Source organism: Mus pahari, chromosome 5 (assembly GCF_900095145.1).
Source record: "Mus pahari chromosome 5, PAHARI_EIJ_v1.1, whole genome shotgun sequence".
Lineage (NCBI taxonomy): Eukaryota > Metazoa > Chordata > Mammalia > Rodentia > Muridae > Mus > Mus pahari.
In genome coordinates, this window is record NC_034594.1 from 126026722 (window position 1) to 126032793 (window position 6072).

Genomic DNA, 6072 nt, shown 5'->3' on the forward strand with positions numbered 1-6072 from the left:
ACCTGCTTGAGTTCCAGTCCTGACTTCTTTCAGTGATGAACAGCAATGTGGAAATGTAAGCTGAATAAACCCTTTCCTCCCCAACAGCTTCTTGGTCATGATGTTTGTGCAGGAATAGAAACCCTGACTAAGACACTATCTATCTATCTATCTATCTATCTATCTATCTATCTATCTATCTATCTATCTGGAGACAGGATTTCATATAGCCCAGGCTGGCCTCAAACTCACTGTATAGCTGAAGATGACACTGAATTCCTGCTCCTGTAACCTCTACTTCCTAAATGTTGGGATTACTGACAGGTACTATCATGCTGGGTCCCATCACACTCTGTTTTGAAAAGAACTGATTTTTTTTTCTCCCTTACGCAGTTGAGGGCCCACAGTGAAACTGAGGAAGGTTCAGAGATTTATTTTATACCCCTTCGCCCCGTAGCCTTCTCATAGCAAGTCCTCCACCAGAATGGTATGCTTGTTACAAGAGTTTGAATCATACAGTAGGTACATACAATGTGTCACTAAGTTGATTTATTAATTACACAGTAGCGACTGGGGATGTGGCTCAGTGCTAGAGCTGTTGCCTGCCATTAGTGAGGCTTGCAGCTCCACCCCTCAGTGTTGTGAAAGCAAGCCCAGGACAACAGAACAACATCACCATATTGCAGACTTAGGTTTTAAAAACCTAAGTTTGGCTTATGGTTCTTGAGGTCAAAAGTCAGGGGACTGCCTTTGGTGGTGGACTTCTTATAGACAGAGTCTCACGGTGACACACGGCTCACCCAGTGCAACAGAAGGTCTTAGGAGGGTGAAAACTCAATCGTGATATGATGCATAAGGTGAGGCCTTTGGGTAGTGACTAAAACTGTCATTAGTAGGGAGGGTCCAAAGCTGAATCCCAGTGGATTTCTCAGAAGAGGGAAGGACCCTCCCCACTAATGACCTCAGTGGGAGCTGAACTTCACCACGGGTCTCAGAAGGACAAACCATCTTCAGATCACTGGAACAACCTTCTGCAGTTGGCTCTAAACTCATCAGATTTACAGTGCGGAGGTTCGCCTCATGCCCTTGATGACCAAATGTCTCAATCATAATCAACAGCCCATGCTTTTTATTTCCTTGTGGAGGGTGTGGAAAAAACACAGCGGAGTGCGCATCCAGGTAGTTTACTTCCTAAGCAGGAAGATCCTAGGTAGGTACCATGGTCAAGCGCTCTCCACTCAGCCTTCAGTTTATCTATGTCCTGCCCCATGAGACCCAGGGACTATAGACAAGTGGGCACTGCAGAGGGTTGGGTCTTCATACCATCAGTATTGCTAGGAGTCCACCAGGCTTCGCTTGCAATTTTCTTGCCAATCCTTGACACGGCAAGGCTCCGTGTGATGTTCCAGGGGTTTTACTCCCTTCCCCACTAATTCTTCCCACCGCCTTGTCTCTTCCTCTTCCTCCTCTTCCTCACTCCTTGATTCCCAGCACACTGGCTGTGGAGAGCAGCTTACAGGCTGCCTGGGTTTCTGCATGTCATGGCAGGCTTTCAGTTTTCCTCCTCGGGGAAGCAGGAGTAGAGAAGGTAGGTAAGAGTGGGAGCTCACATTCTGAGGTTTTCTGCTCTGTGTGCACACTCTGTCCATATTCTCAGCACACATGGAACGTAGATCATTTCATTCTCACACAGATGAAGAAAAAAAAAAAAAAGTCCAGAAAGACACAGCCATGCTCCCCAAGGACAGATACGTAGGACATCGCAGCACCTTGCTGCACTTCTGCTGGGATGTGTGGGGACACGTGATGTCCTAAGGGAGCAAGCTGCTGGCTCCTCCTGTTAGGATGCCCTACAGACTCCAGAGACTGAGTTCCTGAGTTCTACTCTTAGCTTTCCTTGATAGTGGTTTTACCTTAAGACAAGTTATAGATACTGCCCTCAGCTTCCTCTTCTGTAATGAGAGCTCTCCACTCATTCCAGAGTAGCCAAGCCATAGAAACTAAAAGTAGAAGCAGGAAAAACCAGGACTTACATTTCCTGGGCATAGAGGCTCAGTCTGGAAAGACAAAATAATGTTACTGTGAGGGACAGTGGCGATGGCAGATCAACGGTGAGCATGTCCTCAATACCACCGAGCCACGACATTCCAGTGTTTAACATCTGAGTTTTGCCAGGCAAACCCAGCACTTGAGAGCCAGTGGTGGGAGGATCCCAAGTTCAATGCTGCCTTGGGCTGCACATGTGTGTGCACACTTGCACACTGAGCACCACAAAAGGTGAATTTTGTGTTCTTTATACTTAGAAATTTAAGAAACCAGACGTCCTCAGTAGGTCTCAGGGAGCCCATACTGATCATGTTAGGTTCTTAGGGCTGAACCTGGAGCACAGTAAATGCTCCTTTAATTTGAGCTCATATAGGCCCTTGTCTTGACCCCACGCCCAAAAGGTCCGCAAGTTGGCAGACGTTTGTAGCACTCGCCTGCCATTTGGCTGCGGTTATACTACCTTCGGAAGGGTTTCACAGCCACATCTGAAACAGTTCCCCATGCCTATGATGAGACCGCTGTCAGGACAGGAGCTGGTGACCGTGCATTTAAATGGAGGAAAGCCTGCTGCCACGGCAAGCATTAAGCTGAAAATGGAGCTCTGTTTATGAAATTGCCCTCCTTTTTTTGCACACAGAGTCACTCTGTGAGCTGCCTCTTCAGAGGAGCAACTGAAGTTGGTGGTTAATGCTAGAATAAAAGTATTACAGACCTAATGCCAAAAGCATCCAATGAAGTGGTCTCAGCGCGGCATGTCTGAGAAGAGAGAGCAGTGTGAATGTTTTCATTGGCCTTGCTAACCATTTATGGAGGGGTCAGCAGGGATAGGGAGAAGGCAAGAGATGCCTAGAGGTTAAATCAGGAACTATCCGGCGGCCACAGTGTGGCACTGAGACAGGAAGGCACAGCAATGGGCCATTACAGGATCCACTGCCCAGAAGGGGGTTGACCTCTTTTGATCTCCAAACTGTCTGCAGGAAAGCCTTCCAAATATGGTTCACTTAGGCGCTTTCTGTGTCAAGGGCCCTGGGAGCTCAGGGGAGCAGACAGCCCTGCCAGGGGTAGGGGAGGGAGGAGAGATGGTCCTCACCCTTGGGAATTTTTGTGTGCTGTAGTCTCCATGGCTGGACCCTGAGGATCTGGTCTTCCGCATAACTTCATCTCTGCTGCCTTCCCTCTGTGTAGAGAAGTGAAGGCTTACAGACTGTTGTAGGGGCTTCTAGAGCCTGGGAGGGGAAAGAGGTTATTTTCATTTTGTTTTATTTTATTTCCAATCCACGCGGAGATGGATATAATTATATAATAGACACAAATTACTAAATTCCTTCACCACTAAATAATTTAAAAAAATTAAGTCAGGACAAAGTAAAACAAGAAGCAAATCGAGGGTACAAGAAGTGTGTGTGTGTGTGTGTGTGTGTGTGCGCGCACGCACGTGCATATGTGAGTGTGTTAATAAAAAATCAGTTTGAAGATTAATTTTTGATGTGATGAGTGTTTTTGCCTGCATGTATACACATGTGTCATGAGCATCTGGTGCCACTGAAGTCAAGAGAGAATCAGATCACTCGGAACTGGCTTTACAGATGGTTGTGAGCTGCCATGTAGGTACTAGGAACTGAACCCAGGTTCTCTGCAAGAGCAGCCAGTCATCTTTTTCCTTTCCTTTTCTTTCTTTCTTTCTTTCTTTCTTTCTTTCTTTCTTTCTTTCTTTCTTTCTTTCTTTCTTTCTTTCTTTCTTTCTTCCTTTCTTTCTTTCTTTTTTTTGTTTTTGTTTTTTGTTTGTTTTTCAAGACAGGGTTTCTCTGTATAGCCCTGGCTGTCCTGGAACTCACTTTGTAAACCAGGCTGACCTTGAATTCAGAAATCCTTCTGCCTCTGCCTCCCAAGTGCTGGAATTAAAGGCGTGCGCCACCACTGCCCGACTCAGCCAGTGCTCTTTCCCATCTCTCCAGTCCTGAAAAAAATTAAAATGTTTTAAGAAAAGAAAAAGGGTTTGCTGGGCCTCTTTGGGGCACCTAGTTCCTTTACTGCATCTTAACCTTCAATGATGTCCCCACCGGCATCGCTAGTCCAGATTGCTCAACTCCACGCACAGTCTGTGCAGCTGCCAGCTTTGCAGGTGTCACCCAGTCACTTCACCTCAGTGTATCAATGGCACCTCCTCGTCCTTGTCCCTGCATCAGTCTCCTCCTCTCTGTCGCCCTTCCGTGCATTGTTAGTGTCTGTCTGATTCTGCCACCTAACCACATCTTAAATAATTTCCTTTCAGCATAAAGTAGGATCGCTTCCCCCCCCCCCCAAGGGTACTGCTTTTGACTGCTGTGTGCTTGCTAAAGACATGATGAAGACAATCCTCTTGGAATTCCTAGTAGCTGAGTGGGTAGCCTGTGTTACATACACTTAAAATTAACCCATATAATAGCAGATAGACTGACTGACTGACAGACACACACACAGTGAATGAATGAAAAAATTTTTTTCAAAGAAAGGGTTAAAGCATTCTTGATGGAGGAGAGGAAGCTGGCTAGCTCAAGGTACTATTTTGGTTGGAGGCATGAGTCAGGATGGCTTCTCTGCAGTCTGTCCCCGCAGAGGGATGTTGGCATCTTGCCTCTGCAGCCCTAGTTACAAAAGCATTGTGACAAGTGTCCCCAGGAAGCCACATACCTGGGGTTTGTGCTGCGCTATGCCACCTGTTATGTTCCTTATTTTAAAAATCTATTCTTGAGCTGGCATAGAGGCACACACTTATACTCTCAGCACACGGGCATCATAATCAGGCAGATCAAGGGTTCAAGGCTAGTCTGGCTGTAGAGCCAGACTTTAACTTGAGAAACAAAACACAACAACACAAAAAGTCCATTCCTGGTATTTTTGTCCCATCATGCTGAGTCTTTCCCAGTGAGAGCTGCCTCAGCCTGTTTGCTGTCTTCCTGGTGCTGATCCTCCCAGCTTTCTCTCCAGCGCTGTAGGGCTCCCTGCCGCAGTCCACTGGTCCTACCTCACCATGGTGAAGGAAGCACAGTGATGGTAGGGTTCTTCCATCTCACGCCCCCCACCTCCACGGCCAAGGCTATCCTAAGACAGTTCCTCTTCCTGTCTCCTGACTGAAGGGGAAATTTCACTAACAGCCCACCCTCACTCTCAGGCTGAGAGAACTATAGAAGGTCTTCAGAACATGCCGGTTCCATGTCTTCATTTCAAATATGAGCAAAAGGAGATGGAAGAGTCTGTGTGGGGGACACAGGTAGAATGGTGTCTCTTGTCATGCTCTGAGGAATGGGAAATGAGATTTATTCTCCCCCTGCCTAAATTTCTTCTAGCAGTCTCTGCTTTTATATAACAAAATGGAACTGTAAACCAATTTCTTAAAATATAAATTTATTATTTGTGTGTGCACATTTGTGTATGTTTGTGTGTGTGTGCATGTGTCTTAGTTCCCTCTCTATTGTGATAAACACCATGGCCCAAAGCAACGTGGGTAGGAGAGGATTTCTGGAATTCATCTTTCAGCTTACAGTTTATCATAAAGGGACATCAGGGCAGGGACTGAAGCAATGACCATAGAACAATGCTGCCTACTGGCCCGCTCCCCCTGGCTTGCTCTCCCTGTTACCATTCTTACACAACCCAGGACCACCAGCCCAGGTTGGCATCACCCATGGCAGGCTGGGCTCTCCCACGTCAAGCATTAAGAAAATACCCCATAGACAGGCCAACTCAAGAAGGCATTTTCCCAGTTGAGGTTCCCTCTTCCCAGATGACCTGAGCTTCTGTCAAAAGGACAAAAAAGCTAACCAAGAAGAACTCTTAACCCCCAGGTCATCTCTCCAGCTCCTGTAAACTGATTTTAATGCCTAGGATGGTGTCTGCATTTCTGTTTAGTACATAAGTGAAGGAGTTATCTGTCTCACTCCTGCCAGTATTGATTACACACACACACACACACACACACATACACACACTCACATACACACACACACATACACACACACATATACACACACACATACACACACACATACACACACACACACACACATA

At 46.5% G+C, this 6072-nt stretch overlaps 1 protein-coding gene across 2 annotated transcripts in view; it reads left to right on the plus strand.

Annotated features, from left to right (window-relative positions):
* The window catches only part of Nmnat2 (nicotinamide nucleotide adenylyltransferase 2), a 167913-nt gene that overhangs the window by 47129 nt on the left and 114712 nt on the right, over positions 1 to 6072 (plus strand). The gene's annotated exons all lie outside the window — the stretch shown is intronic.